The 20719-nt window shown below is 38.1% G+C and overlaps 1 pseudogene; it reads right to left on the reverse strand.

Moving 5' to 3' along the window:
• The window catches only part of LOC121265880, a 49303-nt pseudogene extending 35987 nt beyond the window's left edge, over positions 1-13316 (reverse strand).
• Between the last annotated feature and the right edge of the window lie 7403 nt (positions 13317-20719).

Genomic DNA, 20719 nt, shown 5'->3' on the forward strand with positions numbered 1-20719 from the left:
CAAAAAATTCTTTACAAAGAATTATCTCTCCCTCACTTGCCTCTCTCTCTCTCTCTCTCTCTCTCTCTCACGGGCTGCTACTCAAATTAAAAAATTAAGAGGGTAACCAAAATGTGAAGCGTCATTTCATATTTATACTGGAACGACATACCCTAGATTTCGAACATTCACTCGTGCGAACGTTAGGGTTGTCATCCGGCTCAAGTGTAGTGTCGAGCGAGTTCACTGTCTGAAGTTTTGCTCGAGCGAAGTGTTGAGCCAACGTTGCTTGAGTTAGGGTCGAGCCAGGGTCAAGCAACAATTAAGCTAAGCCTAAAAAATGGCATTTTCAATGAGAAATCAAGCCAAACTCAACAACTTTAAATGATGGTTGGTAAGCATCAAATTGAACGATGGTGAAAATGGTGAAGGTTTTTTTTTTTTTTTTTTTAAATTACATTTTTCAAGAAAATCATAACATAAACATCTTTCTGAAAAATTCTATGTATATGCATAGAGTGCCTCCCCTTTGAGAAAACATGGCACAAAATACAGTAGTGCTGTTGGTTTCTCGTATGCTTGCATTATAATCTTGCCAGCAATGCTGCGTACTAACTCGGAATTGGGTTGCCTGCAGCTCGCTGCCCTTATTATATTAGAAGTGATTTTTCTCTTCTTTTATTTCAATCAATCCTAATCTTGCTATTTACTTACTTAGTCATGTTAATTCATCAAGAGTTTCAGCTTCTAATTTTGACACATCTAACACGGTTAAGGTGAAAATCTTTCATATAAGCTAATATAAGAAATATTATTGTTTTGAATATTTTACAATTATAATGAATCTCATAATAACTGGCTGGTGTGTTCACACACATGACTGACTTATAAGTAACAAAATATTATAGATTAACAATATTATTAATTGAGCAAAAGAACTTCAATTAAATATAAAAGTTTGGTCAATCATTTTGCATCTAAAAAATGTTGATCAATTTTTTAATGAGATTTTATTCTTTATATTTAAAAATAAGTTATCTGTCTTTAAAATCAAAGGCCTTATCTTTATTACTAGTCTTAAATGTTGGCACATATACTATATGGAGCGACCTTGTTTTGTACGCGACATGGGTTTCTATTTTCAACACCTATGACTTTCACGTCACTACAAAAAAAGGGTATTTGTGATCATTTTTTTGCGACGAAAATGATTATTTGCAATGAAAACAGATTCATTTTAGCTGAAAATAGTCATTTCTATGGATATACTTGGTCTCAAATAAGCAATTTTCTTATCGTGCGCGTTCTACGTGACAACATGCATGTCTTCCCTTGCTGGCATTTTGCAAAAATTTGCTCACCCAAAATTCTTTCATACTCGCTCACATTTGCCATTAAAGTATGATTGCAAACAAGATTTATCGCATTGATATGATATAACATTATACTTTATAGAATGTCATGTCAATATTGTACAAAATGATTTATATTGCAATAAGTAGATTTCATTATTTATAGAATAGAAACTTACACTGGTAGGAAAATGTTACGCAAGTATCTTGCCAGATATCAAAAGAACACAACGATTAGAAAGAGAATTGAAAGAACTGCAATATAGACTTAACTCTTCAGGAGCTCAATATCATTCACTTCAAAATGTACAAATGATCCTCAAGACACACTTTTATAGGTATAGAATGATAAAGTAATCCATGAATTAATAAGATACATTCATGAACACAACGAATGGTTAGAGTCTCGTGTTGATAATGATGTATAAAATTAAATAAAAGTAGCAAGAGAATTGAGAGAACTGCAATATAGACTTAGCTCTTCAGGAGCTCAATATCAGTCACTTCAAATTTCTTGTGTTGTACAAATGATCCTCAACACCCTTTTATAGGTATAGGATGATTGTGTGATACATGAATTAATAAAACATATTCATGAATTTAGAAATTCCAAGAATTGGTACATGAAAGTGGTAGAGTTCTAAGTGGTGGAATCTATATGGTCATCCACCAAGTTAATGTATGCATTTACAATAGAAGTGATCTTTTTGAATTTACCATTTATTGGCAAAATGACGATCCCAAAACATTTTGGTAGAAGCTGTGCCAAGAGCAAGTCTCATATAGGGGCGGCAATTTGTGCTCACAAGTAGTGTTTATGTCGTATCAAGCCATGAGTATTAGACTATATGGGTGAAGCCAAACATGACCCATTTAATTAAACGGGTCATACCCTAAAATTCTAACACGACCCATATAAATAACGGGTGACACCACAAGATCTGCTTAACTCATTTAGTAATGAACTTTTAATGGGTTAACTTGGGACATCACCCATTTAACTAGTTTCAACCCATTTCATAGAAATAGGTTGAGCTAACTCGTATATTTATTTTCTAATCCAATTAATATAATTTAATATATAATACAAAGATAACTATATAAACCATTCATAATTACAATTGGATTTATGATAAAATAACTTATTATCAATATGCAAATCAATAATATATTATAAGAAAAATAATATTTTCTTAAAATAAAATTAAATATTAACCAAAAACGTTTAATAGTTTGAGATATCAAGTAATGATATCTTAGGGCTAAGCAAACACTCAATCGGAGTCGAAATGCCCTAATTCCGACTCTAACTTCGACTTTGTTGGAGTTCGACTCCGATCACCAACTCCAAAGCTATAGCGGAGTCGATTCCGAGTCGGATTTTTAGATTTTCTAACTTTTCAGATTATAGGGGGTGTAGATTTTCACAAGATTATGATTTTAAATTCAAAAAGTGTTTGATCAACTCAGGGACTATTCAAAGAGCAAAAAATTGGTTGCTACAATTATCCATTTAGAGATTGAGACCTGAGTTGAGTACGCCAAGGTAGGAAAAGAGTTTTATAGCTTTCAAAAGAAAAATCTTTCTTGGAGTGCTCGCCAAGAACCACACAAAACACATTAATAAAAGAGATGCGTGTGATGTGAGACAAGTTTAGCCACGGGAGGTTGGAGTAAAAGAAACCAAGTTCTAAGATTATTAGTGATTTTAGCTGCTATTGAGATAATTAAGGACGTGTCAAATAAAGAATTATTTTAGAAAATTTTTGTGGCTAAAGTTACTTAAAAGGGTTGTGGCAAGTACAGATTCTTACTTCACAGAGGTTTTGTTGGATGCGGTGTTTGCAAAGATTTTGTAATCCAACTGTTTATAAGTTATATTCAAGTAGAGATTCTTATTGAAGGTGTGGCTTCACTATGCCAGTAGTATTCCTAAAGTAGGCCTTGGATATGAATGCAAAACTGAACGAGTTTACATCTCGTGACCCTTTCGGATTTAGTAGCTCAAGAACCCCAAATTGAGGATGAATGCTTCAATCTCTTATGACTTAGATAATCTAGATGTTAATCTTACAAAATACAATGTAACAAAGTAAAATGCAATCTGGTTCTACACGAGGACAACAGCCAAAGCATACCTGAAATACACTGTAGCACTCAAGAAATGCATAAAGCTGATAAAGCATGCTGCAGTACATGGAAAGAAAAAGGCAGTTGCAGCAGAAAAAAGGAGACAAGAGATGGCACAGAAAAGAAGAACCGTAGCTAAGGAAATGCATGGTTGCACACAAATAAGTATGAGGGACACGATGCATAAAGCTGCCTCTGCCATACAAAGTTCTGAATTGATGTTTGTAATTGTGTACATAATCAAAAGTTAATTTTTCAGTAGTTTCTTTTTACTTTTCTGCTTTTTGTAATGTATATATATATATATATATATATATATATATATATATGACCCTTGTGTAATCAAAAGTATCAATGAGAATCAGTTTCTTCTCATCTTCACTTTCTGTTCTTAACAGTTTCTAACATGGTATCAGAGCAAGAGTAATTTCCTGCAATACCTTCTCATTTTTTTATCATCTTTCATTAAACCTATGGCCTCCTCATCTTCCTCTTCTTCTTCTCCTATAGAAGATCCAAATAGCCATTTTTTCTTGCATCACAGTGACAATGCAAACACTGTCATTGTTTCACCACCCTTAACTAGCTCCGACTACATTTCTTGGAGCAGATCTTTCCTTCTCTCCATTTCAATCAAGAATAAGTCAGGTTTCTTGGATGGCACCATCTCCATTCCTGACCTTGCAGATCCTTCTTATGTATCTTGGTTATGATGCAACAACATTCTACTTGCTTGGATTTTAAATTCAGTTTCCAAGGACATAGCCTCTAATGTGTTCTTCATGACTTCAGCTAAACAGGTATGGGATAAACTCAAAGAACGGTTTGCACAGCCTGATGAAGTTAGGATATATCACCTTCAACACAAACTCAGTGGCATAGTTCAAGGGCATCATTCTGTAAGTGACTACTTCACCCAACTTTATGCCATTTGGGAAGAATTGCATAGCTATAGACCATTTCCTTGTTGCTCTTGTGGTTTATGTACACGTGATGCTTTAAAGAATATTGGTGAAGTTCAGCAAAGGGACTATGTTTTCAAATTTTTAATGGGTTTAAATGATAGTTATGATGCTGTTAGAGGGAAAATTATCTTGCTAAGCCCCTTGCCTTCTCTAGATAAGACCTTCTCACTTATTTTACAAGAAGAAAGGCAAAGGCAAGCAAGAAACATAGTTGTTCCTACCACAGAACCATCTACCTTGCTTGCTTATCAAAATTTCTCGAAGAAAAAGGAGAAAGCAGATTTGGTTTGTGGACATTGTGGGAAGATGGGACACATAAAGGAGAAATGCTACAAACTCATATGGTTTCCACCCACTTTCAAATTCACAAAATCTAAGTTTGTAAATGGTTTGGGAAAACCTGCTGCTCACTCTGCAAACCAGGTTGCTCTTGATGGTTCCATTGTGGATCAAACTGTTACTGCATGCCATGCATCTCCTGCACCAAGTACTTCTCAGTTAAACCTCTCTTAAGCACAAGCACAACACCTCGTGACTCTTTTCAATGCTTAATTCCCTCAGCTGACCTCAGGATACAATAAACCACTCATGCCACAACCTGTGCATCCCTCACCAATTATCTCAGAACCTGCCTCTTCAACAACATCCCACTCCAATCTAGCAGGTAATCATCACTATTTTTCCAGTCATAGCATCTCATAACCCCTCTCTTTTCAATGTCACAAGTCATGATAAATTCACTGCTCTTTCACAAGATCAGCATGTACCTTTCATAACACACCATGGATCATGGACACAGGAGCCACTGATCACATGGTGTGCTCCACCTCATTTTTAACTAATTCTTCATGCTGCATTCAAGCTTTTGTACAACTTCCAAATGGTACAAAAGCTCAAGTCACACACATAGCCACTGTTAAAATTTCAGACTCTCTCCTTCTTATTGATGTACTATGTATTCCCTCATTTGCTTTCAATCTCATCTTAGTCAGTAAACTCACTCAAAGGCCAGACACTTGTCTATTTTTCTTAAATAATCTTTGTTTCATTCAGGTCCTCTCTTCATGGATGACGATTGGACTTGCTAAAGTCCATGCTGGTCTCTATTACCTACTGTCTCCACCACCAGACAACACCAATATTCCATCTTCAAGCCCATCTAGTCTAACTCGAGTCAACCAAGCTGCTGTACATCAAGATTTTGACTTATGGCACTACAGATTAGGACATTCATCCTCTCAAAGAATGAATTCAATTCATTCTAATGTACCTAATGTAAAGTCCAAAGAAAAATCTCATTGTACAGTTTGTCATTTGACTAAATAAAAACAACTTTCATTCCCTTCAAGTGTTTCAAGTAGTTCATTTCCTTTTGATTTAATCCATTGTGATATATGGGGTCCATACTCCCATGCTTCCCTTCAAGGATTTTATTATTTTTTAACAATTGTGGATGATTATTCTAGAGTTACTTGGGTTTTCCTAATGAGACTAAAATCAGACACAAGATCTCTCCTGCAATCTTTCTTCCATCTCATACAAACCCAATTCAACAAAAACATTAAGCAAATCAGAACTGACAATGGACTTGAATTTGCTATGACTGATTTTTACAAAAAATATGGCATCATTCATCAAACATCATGTGTGTATACCCCTAAACAAAATGGTGATGTTGAGAGAAAACACCAACATCTCTTGAATGTTGCCCGAGCCCTTCTCTTTCAAGCATAATTGCCAATCTAATTTTGGGGAGATGCTATCTTAACAACAGCCTATATCATTAACAGAATCCCCACACCTCTCCTCTCTAATAAATCCCCATATGAGATGCTTTTCTCAATGTCAAAGGTTATAAGCTGTATGATATTGAATCTCACTCTACCTTCATCTCTCAAAATGTCATTTTTCCTGAATCCATTTTCCCCTTCAAATCTTGTTCCCCTTCAAACAATGACCTGTCCTCCTTCCCCAATAACCTGGTCCTTCCTCTTGCACCACCAGATGACATCTTCTCCTTTCCCCAAACTTCTCAAACTCTCACTCAGTCACACAATGATGAAGAACCTTCTTCACCAGCTGACCCCTCCACCCTTCCCTCACCTACTGCTCCCATACTTCCTTCACCTGCCCCCTCACCTCATATTGACCCTTTCCCTCTTCAAAGGTCCACTAGAAATAGGAACCAACATGCTTATCTTCATCAATATCATTGCCAGCTTGCAGCATCTCAACCCTTCATTTCCTCCTCCACAATCCACCCCCTTCATGATTACATAACTTACAAAAATCTCTGTCCATCTCACCAGTCAATTTCTATTTCACTTTCATTACTTCATGAACCTCAGTCCTACAATGAAGCTGTCAGGTTTAAGCATTGGCAAGATGCTATGAAAACTTAACTTCATGCTCTAGAAGAAAACAACACATGGCCTGTCACCACCTTACCCCCCATCAAAACTGCAATTGGTTGTAGATATGTTTATAAGACCAAGCTGAAATCAGATGGATCTTTTGAAAGGCACAAAGCCAAACTTGTGGCCAAAGGCTACACTCAAAAAGAAGGTTTGGACTTCCAAGAGACCTTCAGTCCAATTGCAAAGCTCACCATAGTTCGAGTTTTCCTTGCCATAGCAGCCATTAAAAACTGGTCCCTCACTCATATGGATGTTCACAATGCATTTCTTCATGGAGACCTTGATGAGGACATCTATATGCAATTACCTCCAGGCTATCACATCAAGAGTAAGCGGATTGAGGGGGAGAACTTGGTATGCAAGCATTTAGGCAATGGTTCTCAAAGTTTTCAAATTCACTTACTGCCATTGGGTTTCATCAATCAAAATCTGACTATTCTTTGTTCACTAAGGTGAGTCACAATGGATTTATAGCACTCTTCGTCTATGTAGATGACATCATAGTTGGAAGTGACTCTCAAGAAGAAGTTGATTCACTCAAATCTTACCTTCACAACAAGTTCAAAATTAAGGACCTTGGACCCCTCAAGTATTTCCTAGGATTGGAAGTTGCTAGGTCCTCACTTGGAATTAACCTTTGTTAAAGGAAGTACACCCTCGAGATATTAGAAGATTCAGGTCTGCTTGGCACAAAGACAGTTTCCACACCTATTGAACTGAACCATAAATTGAGCCACACCATAGAAGAAATCCTCCAAGATCCTACAGCTTATAGAAGACTCATTGGAAGGTTAATTTACTTAACCATCACCAGACCCGACATCACCTATGCTGTAACTGTTCTAAGCCAGTTCATGGACAGACCCTCACAATCTCATATGCACTCTATAGGATTCTCAAGTACCTCAAAGGATCCATAGGTCAAAGCATTTTCTTGTCATCCAAATCAGCTTTACATCTAAGGGCCTATAGTGATTCAGATTGGGCTGCCTGCCACGAGACAAGAAGATCTGTCACAGGGTTCTGTATATTCATTACAGACTCACTAATAAGCTGGAAATTTAAGAAGCAAGCAACAATTTCTAGATCTTTAGCTGAGACAGAATATAGGGCACTAGCATCTACAAGTTGTGAGATCATGTGGCTTCTCGGTTTGCTAAAGGAATTTAATGTTTTGACCATGCACAATCTGCTTCCCTCTTGTGTGATAACCAAGCAGCCATCCACATTACAAAGAATCCAATTTTTCATGAAATGACCAAGCATATAGAGCTAGATTGCCATTTTGTTAGAGAAAAAGTCTTGGTTGGTATTATCACACCTATGCATGTGTCCTCAAAATTTCATTTGGTAGATATTTTTACTAAGGCCTTACCAACTTCTACATTTCAGTTCTTACTATCCAAAATGAGAATTGTTAACATCTATGCCCATCTTGAGGGGGAGTCTTACAGAATACAATGTAACAAAGTAAAATGCAATCTGGTTCTACACGAGGACAGCAGCCAAAGCATACCTGAAATACACTACAACACTCAAGAAATGCATAAAGCTGATAAAGCATGCTGCAATACATGGAAAGAAAAAGGCACTAGCAGCAGCAAAAAGGGGACAAGAGATGGCACATAAATGAAGAACCGCAGCTAAGGAAATGCATGGTTGCACACAAAGAAGTATGAGGGACATGATGCATAAAGCTGTCTCTACCATACTGTCCATAAAAGTTCTGAATTGATGTTTGTAATTGTGTACATAATCAAAAGTTAATTTTTCAGTAGCTTCTTTTTACTTTTCTGCTTTTTATAATGTGTATATATATATGTGACCCTTGTGTAATCAAAAGTATCAATGAGAATTAGTTTCTTCTTATCTTCATTTTCTGTTCTTAATACTTTCTAACAGTTAAGGAGGATGAAACTTCCTTTCATTCTTTTAATTCTTAATTCTCAATCCTCAAAAATCTCTCTGCCAAAAACTCATAATCTCCTCTTATGGGACACCGGAGAGAAAATAGAGGGTTTTTTGGATAGAGAAATGAAGAGAACATCGGAGAGAAGAGGGAAGCTCGGGCAGTATGAGGCAAAGAGGAGAGAGGGCAGTTGGATTGTATTTTTTTGAGTAAAATATTCATTTGGTCTATGAACAGTGCTAGGCTAAATATGACCGGTGGGAGGAGATCACTGTAGCTCAAAATTATAAAATTATGCATTTGGCTAATCTAGTGTAGACATTGTTGAGATAAATGATGCATATATTTGCAAACACCGGCATTTGACTAATCCAATGTCAATGCTCTTACCAGTTCCCTTTCTTCTTCCACTCCTCATGTTTATAGGTTGTTTATTGGTTTTGTTTTCTTCACTATTACTTGGGTATGTTCTAAATTGTTAACTTTAGGTGAGCAAAGTCTGATACGCCCCACCCCATGCTTCTCCCCAACCACTGATTTGCTTAAAGAAAGAAGAGTCGCTACAAAACCCCCAATGCAAGAGCCTCAAGAGTGGCCTAGTCCATGTGTGGACATCAAGCTGACACGTGCTGCTGCACAACCACACCTCTGATGGCAAAATGCGCAAGTACCGAAAAACTCGTTATCTTCTTATCTAACCCACCCCATCCCAAATTCGCGTGGTCCCCTTTACCACATTACTTTCTTAGTAGATCATATTCATCCCTCTCTTTACTTGTCTAATCATGCATGTTATGCCTACTTTTATTTTTATTTTTTTTGCATGAAATTCAAACTCTGGCACTAGGATGGTGTTTTTAGATTTGATAAGCTTAACTGCTAGGTATTTGTTAAGACTTCTGATATTTTTTATAATTACGTAATCTTGTGTGCTTTATCTAAGTTTCTTCTTGCTTGTTTAATTTGTAACTAGTATGTTCTTGATGATGCATATTGGTTGATCAAGATCAAAAGTTTGCTGGCTCTTCAAATTGATTGCATTGTTTTGAGATTTTGCTCATGGAAATAATGAAAGGCTTGTGATTAGTTGATTGCACATTTTTTGTTTTTAGCAAATGTTGAATTTGGCAAGTGAAATTGAGGTACATTTGATTTGGTATTCCCTAACCAGATTATTCACAATTTGCAAAATTTACTGGTCACTGCCTTGTGAAAGTCTTCACTATGAGGGTCCTTCTAGAGTTTCCCTATAATATTCTTTTGATGTGTTCTACTAATTTAACATATTTTTCCATTTGTGTAGACGATGGGCCAGGAACACTTCACCAAGGATGTTGTAGCAAATAGCCAATATGGATTGTCTTTGAAGTTTCGGGCACCATTCGTCTCTCTTCTTACTTGGCTGTGTCATCTTATAAGACCATTGATGGCCAGGGCCAAGGGTTAAATTCATAGGGAAGGGTTTGCGGCTGGAGGAATGTGAACATGTAATTATATGCAATCTGGAGTTTGAAGGTGGTAAGGTTCCTGATGTTGATGGTATTCAAATAAAGCCTAATTCAAAACATATATGGATAGAAAGTTTACATCTAGTTAGAGTAGTACCTAGCATAACAGCTCAGAACTTTAAAGTCTTGAGTGGAGTCTTTCGATGCTCCTCTCCGATCTTAATTGTATAAGAAAATATATTTAGATAATGTTATAGAAACTGTAAAAATATACAGGTTGATTTGTCTGTGCGTTCAAAAAAAAAAAAAAAAAAAAAGGAAACCATTGATCAATAACAAATATATGACAAACAATGGTCATATTGATGATTAACCGAGTTCTGGGCATGGGGACAAATGAGAAAGGGGACGGGCTATGATGAGGATCTTAATTACCTTGTGAACGAATGATATGTTAGTTTTGCCAGCACTTGGAACTACAATTCCACCTTGCTCCCTGAGAAACAACAAAATTCCACTTGTTAATTTTAAAAACAGGAAAAATACAATCACTAAGAAAAAATTATTTTCTACCCTTGCAGCAGGCAACTCATATTTGACAAGCTTAGCCAAAATAGATAAAGATCATTAAACTAACTATCTTATTGAAGGCAAGCCTTATAATCTATACACTTCAATACTTTGTTTTTTTTTTTTCAATTTACCCACTAGTGTAGAGTCAACTGTTGCCAGATTTCTTTGGTGCCTTCCTCGAGATCTTGTTTAAGCCACCAAGGGCATTTAGTTGTGATGGATCTAGGTTCTATTGATAATACCATTAAGTCAAGTCAAAATACAGGTTTTGTTGATATTTGCTAGGAGTTCAAGAAAAGTACATAGTTGGAAACTTTGATCTCATGATGAAAAAGAAAAATGGACACAATAGTTGCAACAAAATGTTTTGCATCCTAGCCACCTCTGGTCATGATGTCCTTTTCAAATGAAAGCTTCCAATCTTGTCGATAACCTTCCACGTACAACTGTATTATCTTCAGACCTGCCTACAGTGTCACTGAAACAACTAAACTAAGAATTCCTAAATGTAATCACAAACACCTTATGTAAGCCACAAGTACTCGTAGAGTTACCAAAAAGGGAGTGAATGTAGTTGAAACCCTGAGACAAATTGTAATGCCTCATACAACGAGTGGGTCGGGTCGGCATAAACTTCTCAAATAAAAATCAAGTTTTATTAGTAGGCTGCAAAATTAAGGCACATTATAATTTTTTTTCAGTTAGGAAGTATAAACTCCACAGCATAAAATTGAACAGATTTCTTTTTCATTCTTTTACACCCTTGCTTTGATGAGTAGTAAGGTCTTTCCACAATGCAGGCTGCTTTGCAACAACATGAATGACATCGTCATTGCTGCCATCACCAAACCTTCACCATCTCATCCTTATCATTATCACATTATTGCATTATCATCATCATCAATTAGCAACAGAAACAATGGTTCCATATCCACACAGACTACTTTATTATAGACTAATTGAAATTTCAAGATACAAACACTGTAAGAACTTAAATATAAACACGAAATTTAAAATAGAAAACAAAAGGGATCCAGAAGTGCACATGTAATTGACCCAGAGACACCATCTCATCTCCATGTTTCCATTTTACTCCATTGATAGTAAAACCAAAGTAGAACTTTATGTACCACTACTGATATAATAGAATTCATATAGTATACAAATTCTTTAGAAACATACCTCATTTGAATTTTTTTTGCTCAGTAAATGCTCTTGCCTGCATAAAATTACTGTTGCCAATTACTTCAAAAATTTACGTTAATTTCTGGATAAAAAATTGGGGCAAAGGGTGAGAAATGATTTCAGTGAAGCATAACATTGTTAGTCACATATTTACCCTTAAAAAACATGTGAAGAGTGCCATTGGTTTCCACTTGAAACTTATATACATATTTATACATATTTATAATTACCCTTATTCCAAGCCACACCTAATGCATCCATTATATCCTGTCAACATATCATATATATTAGTACTATGTTGACATAAGCACTTCCCACTTATCGTTTTAAACCAACAAAAATTAAGGGTGAAGATGCGCATAAGTTATTAAGTCTTTATTTTGGCTACTTGTAAGGTTATCGAAGGTGACCAGAAGTGGCTTCCCTATCTGGATGTCAACATAGTAACGCCCTACCTACTGGGACCTGAACAAGAGGGGCCTAGACAAAGAGAAGCCTCAGGCACTCCTGCAAGTCGAGTTTGAACCACAGCTTAGACCCTAGCCTACTAGGGAATTGAATGAATCATTTGGCAACTAATATTAATCGTCTAAGGTGAATCCATATTCGGATTCGAGCTCATGATATAGTACATGTCAAACCACTTAGGCGTAATCCAAGAACTATTGAGCCACCACCCTTGGTTGTAGGTCATTAAGTCTTCTACAGGCTATAGGAACTCATCCTAAAGCTAACTACGTATTGCCCTTCCTTGGAAATGTCCATTCAATTGCTTTGAAGCTGTCAGTGATATAAAATAAAAGTTTTTCCTCTTCACAGATCCAACAATTTCTAATTAGCATCAGCGTTTTCATCTAGTTTCAGCTCCTCAACAATCTTTCTTTGTTGTTAATATCATGGGGGAGCAAATATTTGGTTTCTTTTCGCAGGTAGAATTTATGTTATAACACAATGAATGAATGCATGACATCTATAGTCCATCCACACACTTACCTTCTTGGTGGCAAGATAATCAGCTCATTTGCTGCAAAAGACACTTGCAAAATCAAAGACAAGTGCCATGCGCAAAATGAATGATCAGTGCGCACTACTTGAGTGAAAATATTACCTCCATTAGCCTCTACTATCTATTTTCTATTCATTGTGACAGAAATCAGCTCAGAATAATCAAATATATATATTCATATATTCTCTGACCCGAAATGGCGAGCGAGTGCTACTATAGCTTTTCTGTCTTTCCACAAATCAGAAATCGGGATTGTGTTTCCATTCAAATCGAACACTTTCACCATGTCCAGCACACTTGCAGTATGATCTTCACCCGCCACTGAAGTTTTGGTACCTGTTGACATCCGCATATGTCATAATTAATCCGCTCCAAAATACCGTACAATGTGATGCATTAATACAGACTCTATAATTGAAAACAAAATGTTATATAAAAAATTTATGCTAACTGAACAACAAAAAGAAAAAAACAACTATTTTCAAGTGACAACCAAACACCAAAAAATCAGTTGTTTTCTTGCAAAGAATTTTGTTGAAAACAGTATCCATAACATAATAGTTATACCTCAAAACAAATGGAGCCTGACTATTTTTATGCCTTACTTGCACCTTATTTGGGAGGGGGAATGAGATTTATAAAAAAGAAAAAAAAAAAGAGTAAAAATATGTAATATCTCGTTCGTCCCCTTATTTGGGAGTTTAACTAGCTTGGTGGGATCATTCCCACATTTGAAAGTTTGTAAACGGAATGGGTAGGTGAGAATATACATTCCTTTTCTTTTCCCCTCAAAGACTCGATTGTTTATTCTCACGAAATTAGAAAGAATCTAAGGATCAATTGAAGTCATAAAATCTTGACCTAGATTATTATGATACCCCTTTTTATTTTTGTAATACCCTGCTCCCCAATAAAGACATTTTAGAATTTTTGGGAAGCCAGTATGCTACTAAACTTGACTAAAAACTTTTCTTTTAATGACACATCAAATGCGAAAGATTTTCATAAATAAAACAACTTTATTAAATACTTAAAATCTAAAATAGAGTCTACGGAAGTTCTTATTTTAAAAAAAAATACTAAAATCTCATGTGCTTATAAAAATAATTTATTTAAACCTTAAATCATAAACTGAACATAATATAAACTATATAGGCCTCCGCCTCGCCTCCCTAGGTCAAGTCCTGTCCTGCGGTCTCATCCTCATAAATGCCATCACCTAGGGTGGTTTAAAAACATAAAAAATATGCAAAAAATGAGTCGAATATTCAATAAGTAACACATCATACAGTAAACATAATAAACATAAGGTTTTTTGAAAAATGTGCATACTCACAAATACATACGTAAATAACATAAACATGAACATGAATTTATCTTATACTTATCATAGGCTGATTCCCACTGTTGACCCCTGTGAGTTAAGGTTAGTGAATCTTAGTAGATTCTGATTCTGCCCGTGGCCGCGGGTTGTGGAATCTATACATATGAAAGACATACTGGGTGCACTACCAACATGTACGACCTGGCAATGCAATATGCCCATAACATAGGTACTGTCTTCATATCATAACATAGGCCGTTAGATATCTTATCATTCATATTTTATCATAATCATACCTACACACTTGTCATATCATAGATTTCAAAAGAAATCACATGCATATTTGTCATATTATATCATAGATTTCAAATGAAATTACATTTTCATAAATTTTCGTGATACATGGCGATCCTCACATAAAATCATGCATGACCTTTTACAAATATTTTAATTCATAAGAGTCACATAAAATCATGACTTTTCATAAATAATTTTATGCATAAATCTTCATATAAAATTAGGGGTGTGCAAAATTCCGAGAATTCCGACTCCGTCCGACCTCCGCTCCGACGCCGACTCCGACGGAGTCGGAGTTGTCGGAATTCGGAGCTACTCCGACTAGTGATTCGGAAGCTGAGTCGGAGTCGGAGCTCCATGTAGCTCCGACTCCGACTCCGAATTTTTTTTTCAACCCAGCTGTAAAACGACGTCGTTTTACAACTGGGTTTAAAAAAAAATTATTGAACGACACCGTTCCACTTAATATGGAACGGCGTCGTTTCATATGTCTTCCTAGTTCCTAAGGAAGCCTTCTCCTCCCCTTCTTCTTCCTTCTCCAGTTCTTTTTCTTCTTCCTTCTCCCTTCTCTCTCGCGTCTCCCGTCCCAGACTCCCAGTGACTGAACCATCCCTTCTCTCTCACGTCTTCCGTCCTAGTGCCAGCTTGCCGCCGTTCGTCGTTGCTCCTCCGTGCCGCCGTTCCTCGTTGCTCCTCTACTCAGCTTCCACCTACGGTGAGCCCTAAATTTATGAGCCCTAAATTTAATTCAAGCACGTCTCTTATGAATTGGAGCCTGCAGTTGTGATTCTTGTGAATTGGTTGTATTGAATATTCAATATAGTCCCAACACGGCGCTCAAAACACTGAATTTTACATTGTATTGCAGACTTGCGCTCGAGCGAGGTGTCGAGCGCAAGTCGAGCGCACGTTGTATTGAACATTGGCTCAAGTGCCACGTCGAGCGCTAGTCGAGCGAACCTCTCTGGATGGATTCTGCTCGAGCGCCACGTCGAGCGCAAGTCGAGCGAACCTCTCTGGATGGATTCTGCTCGAGCGCCATGTCGAGCGCACATCGAGCGAACCTCTCTGGATGGATTCTGCTCGAGCGCCATGTCGAGCGTATTTCGAGCGAACCTCTCTGGATGGGTTTTGCTCGAGTGTCACGTCGAGCGCACGTCGAGCGAACCTCTCTGGATGGGTTTTGCTCGAGCGAGGTGTCGAGCGCAAGTCGAGGGCACGTTGTATTGAACATTGGCTCGAGCGCCACGTCGAGCGCAAGTCGAGCAAACCTCTCTGGATGGATTCTGCTCGAGCGCCACGTCGAGCGCAAGTCGAGCGAACCTCTCTGGATGGATTCTGCTCGAGCGCCATGTCGAGCTCAAGTCGAGCGAACCTCTCTGGATGGATTCTGCTCGAGCGCCACGTCGAGCGCACGTCGAGCGAACCTCTCTGGATGGTTTCCGCTCGAGCGCACGTCGAGCGCACGTCGAGCGAATCTCTCTGGATGTGTTCCGCTGAGTCGAGCGTAAGTCAACCGAACCTCGATGTAATAATACATCGATACAATAATATATTATGATACAATAATACATGTCCTATTGTATAATACAATAGCCTAGTTTATTTTTAAACTAATTTTTTGCTTCTAATTTAGTTTTTTCAGCTTCATTGATTGTGATATGGATCCTAGACATAGTGGAGATGATCGTCCACAAAGGAATGTGGCGGATGCCAATGCTACAACTCCTACACCGGTGGGTACTTCCACCTCTAGAGCCACATCTAGGGCAGCTACATCTAGAGTAGCTACATCTAGAGCAGCTACATCTTGTGCAAGTAGTCGACTCCCACTCCCAGTTGATATAGAGGATGAGGATATGTTCAACGAAGAGGAGGAGATGCCCATTGAGCAAGATCAACCACCACGACCTTCTAAAAAGAGGTCGTGGACATGGGAGCATTTCACCAAAATTCCTGGTGAAATTGCGAACCCAGTAGCAAGATGCCATTACTGTGGATCACTTTGTGGATGCCATTCGAAGAAGCAAGGTACCAGTGTGTTAATAGCACATCTAAATGGTTGTCAACGATATAAGATAGCGAAGGGATTGCAAGCCACTGATCAGACCAACCTCAGTTACCAAACTTCTATAGCCACTGATGGTACACAGACTAAGAAATTGGTCATCCCTCAATACAGTGAGAAGATGTTGAGGGACATGCTTGCAGAGATGATAATTACTGATGAGATGCCATTTACCACAGTCGAGAAAAGAGGCTTTCGAAAGTTTCTAAATTTTGTTGAGCCACGATTTCCCATTCCATCACGGTATACAGTGATGCGAGATTGTATGAAGAGGCATGCGAAGGACAAGGAGGAGATGAGGAAGATGTTTATTACCACTGGCCAGAGAGTGTCTTTTACGACTGACACATGGACTTCCATACAGAACGTCTGCTACATGTGTATCACAGCACACTACATTGACAGTGAGTGGATTTTGCATAAAAAAATTATTGGTTTTACAGAAATTGTGGATCATAAAGGTGCATCCATTGGGGCGAAGATGGATGATTGTTTAAAGGACTGGGGAATTCGAAAAGTGCTGTGTATTACAGTTGACAATGCCAGTGCGAATGAAACAGCAATTGATTGGTTTAAGCGGAACACGACGGTGAGAGATGATGTCATTCGGGCCCACGAGTTTATTCACGTTCGATGTTGTGCTCATATCATTAACCTCATAGTTGTTGAGGGATTAAAAGAGGTTCATGATTCCATAACCCGAGTCCGCAACATTGTACGATATGTGAGGGGTTCCCCTCAAAGGCTTGCCAAGTTTAAGGCAATAGCAGAAGATCTGAAGATTGAATGTTCTAGTATGTTGTGCTTGGACGTTCCGACTCGATGGAATTCTACATACATGATGTTGGATGTGGCACAGAAGTACCAAAAAGCATTCGAGCGGATGGAGGTCGAGGATGGGGGTCTGAGGTATGCTTTGTTGGAGCCAGCAGGACAGGGGCTCGGTGCGACGAACGCACATGATTGGACCAGTGTGAGTTATTTTGTTGAATTTTTAAGAACTTTTTATGAGATAACCATGCGGCTATCTGGATCCAAATATACGACTGCGAACTCATTTTTCAACGAGCTCTCGGAGCTTCACTTCCAGTTGGAAAATAGTTGTACTGACTCTGCTGGATTGTTATCTGCTATGGCTACGAGGATGAAGATCAAATATGATAAATATTGGGGGAATATTGAGAAGATAAATAGATTGCTATTTGTGGCTGTGATCCTTGACCACCGAGTTAAGTTGGCCGTTCTAGAATTTTGGGTAAATTCCGTCCTCGGGGCAGTGAAGGCTGCAGAGTTTATTAAATTGCTAAAAAGTGATGTTGATGACTTATATCATCATTACAGTACTAGTGCTCAGCCTTCATCCGCAGTTGGTAGCTCCTCACATTCGAGGCCGACAGGATTGACAGTTTCCTCAGGTGATACTGACCCATCTGTAGGGGTTAGAGGCAATCGTATTATACAGCAGTATCATCAACTCATGTCAACAAGGAATATTATGCATTGTATATCTGAGGTTGAACGATATTTTATGGAAGCTGTCGAGGCACCTAGTGATGTATTTCAGTTATTTACTTGGTGGAAAGTTAATTCCACCAAGTATCCAGTCCTTTCCCGTGTGGCCCGAGATGTGCTAGCCATTCCTGTCACTACAGTTGCCTCAGAGTCGGCATTTAGCACTGGAGGTCGCGTGTTGGATGCTTATCGGAGTTCATTGTCACCGTCAACCGTGGAGGCCCTCGTTTGCACACAGAATTGGATAAGTGAAACGCCTATTGGACTAGATACTGTTGGCGTTGATGCCGAGAGCTATAGGCTTGAATCGGGTAAGTTTATATGCTTTTAAATGATGATTTAATTATTTTTAATGTTTCTAACTTCTAATTTTTATGATTTTATAGATCTAATTGTGAACCCTAACATAATTACCGATGATTGAGAGTCTGGAACGGACGCTACTTGAGAGTTGGGATGGAGTTGGGAGAACCTCCTTTCTTGGTAAGAATAAAATTATTCTTTTACCGTATTCAATTTTTTATTATCAATTTTTTTTCATCTATTGATTGCTACTTTCTATCTTCATTTCAGGCATGACCATTGGAACAAAAAGTATTTGACTGAAATCCGTGTTTAATCAAATTGTAGTTATATTTCAAATTATAGTCATATTGTTATTACGTTATAAATGAGACTGTTATAACTTATGGCTACATCATACATGTTATTTACTTTTTAAACTATTTTTATTTATGTAGTTATATCCCGAGCAAAGACGTGAGATGAGTACTCTTTATTCTATAATTTCTATTAGTACTTATTCATCCTCTCTCAAACGTTTAGAGTTTATTATCCAACTGAAATTAATCGAATTATAGAAATTCGTATCATCATTCTTTTTTATAAAATTTTAAATTTATGTAATTTTCAACTCATGAGTCATGAGCACTTTTAATGCTAAATTTCAGGCGGACATAAAACAAATTAAAGATATAATCAAAATTCAGTAACAAAATCAGAACGAATATTTAAATTATTGAAAACTCTTGAATAAACCAAATATTTGTAGATCGTTTCACTTTTAAAAAAAATATATATGTTGCTCACTATCTGAAACGAAATTGAACAATAAAATTTAAATAATAATAAAAAAAAGAACAAAATTTTGTTCGGAGTTCGGAAATTTTATTCAAAGTCGGAGCTCCGACATCCGTTCGGAACTCCGATCGGAGTTCGGGGCTCCGACCTCCGTTCGGAGTTCCGATCGGAGTTCGGGGCTCCGACCTCCGATCGGAATCGGACTCCGACTATGTTCGGAGTCGGAGTCGGAGGGAAAATCCGACTCTGACTTTTGTCGGAGTCGGAGGTCGGAAATGACAACTCCGACTCCGTCGGAGTCGGAGCCCACCCCTATATAAAATCATGAACTTTCATAATTTTATCATGACTTAAATACGTAAAAAGGGGCTTCTAATGGAAGGCGTAGATGTATAATTTTTATAAAAGACATGTCGTTTACCGTACATACGTGTATGGGTATGATCATGCTCCTTATCTTGCAGCGCTAATCCATTATTTTCGGCAAGTAATCGGTCGCCTATAAAAAATAAACACGTAATTTGTATAAATTTCTAATTAAACATGTGATTTTATTTATAATCTAAAATACTTAAATAGCCTATACTCCATAAAATCTTCCTAAAAATATTCCCATCCATTAATCCTAAATAGGCATAGGTATTTTTGTAATTTAACCTACACCCTCACCTGTTATGTGTTTCTAGGTAGGGGATTTTAGACATTGAAGGGAGGAGATGACCTCGCTTAGAGAGGCAGTGGCCAGTGGAGCTTGGTTGTCAACTCCTAGCGAAGGTGGGTAGTGGCTGGAGGCTTGGCGCTGGTTGGAGGGAGAGAGATAGAGAGAGAAACCGAAAGATTGATTGAGAGTCTAAAGTAAGAGTGTTTGACGTAATTGGGAGGAAGAGAACCTAACAGAGGCAGAGAGATAACATGGAAAGAGAGGCATACGGGGTAGTCTCGGCACGGTGGTGGTTTTCGTTATCTGCGGCTGAGGAAGGAGGCGTGGAGGAGCTGTTGGACGTGGTTTGGACGTCAACTAGCGGCGTCCAACGGTGAAAGAGCCTGGTTTGCGTGGTCTCCAAGTGCTCTGTTTTTGGTGTGAAGAACAGGGCATGTTCGCGTATCGGTGGCTGGGTCACAGCTGGGCTTCGTCTTGGTGGTTCTTGGTGCAGCTGCGCGGTAGCGGTGTGGTGTCTTGGGCTGTTCGTGTGTTGCTAGTGATTTGGCCGTGGGCTGGGAAGGAGGAAGGGATGGTGGGTGGTGCCATGTGGGTGGTCTGCTCGACGGGCTGAGGGAAATGGTTTGTGAAACACCAAAAGCGAAGGGTGCTGTGGGTGGAGTAAACGACGTGAACCAACTCAGCAGAGGTTGTTTTCGCTGGTTTACGGTGGCTGTGCTACGGTGGTGTATTTTGACGTTGGGATAGAGAGGAACTAACGTGAGGAAGGCAGAAATTTAAATAAAAGAGAGATAGACTTACCGTGTAGTTTCA

This window comes from Juglans microcarpa x Juglans regia, chromosome 5D (assembly GCF_004785595.1).
Source record: "Juglans microcarpa x Juglans regia isolate MS1-56 chromosome 5D, Jm3101_v1.0, whole genome shotgun sequence".
In the NCBI taxonomy this organism is placed as follows: Eukaryota; Viridiplantae; Streptophyta; class Magnoliopsida; order Fagales; family Juglandaceae; genus Juglans; species Juglans microcarpa x Juglans regia.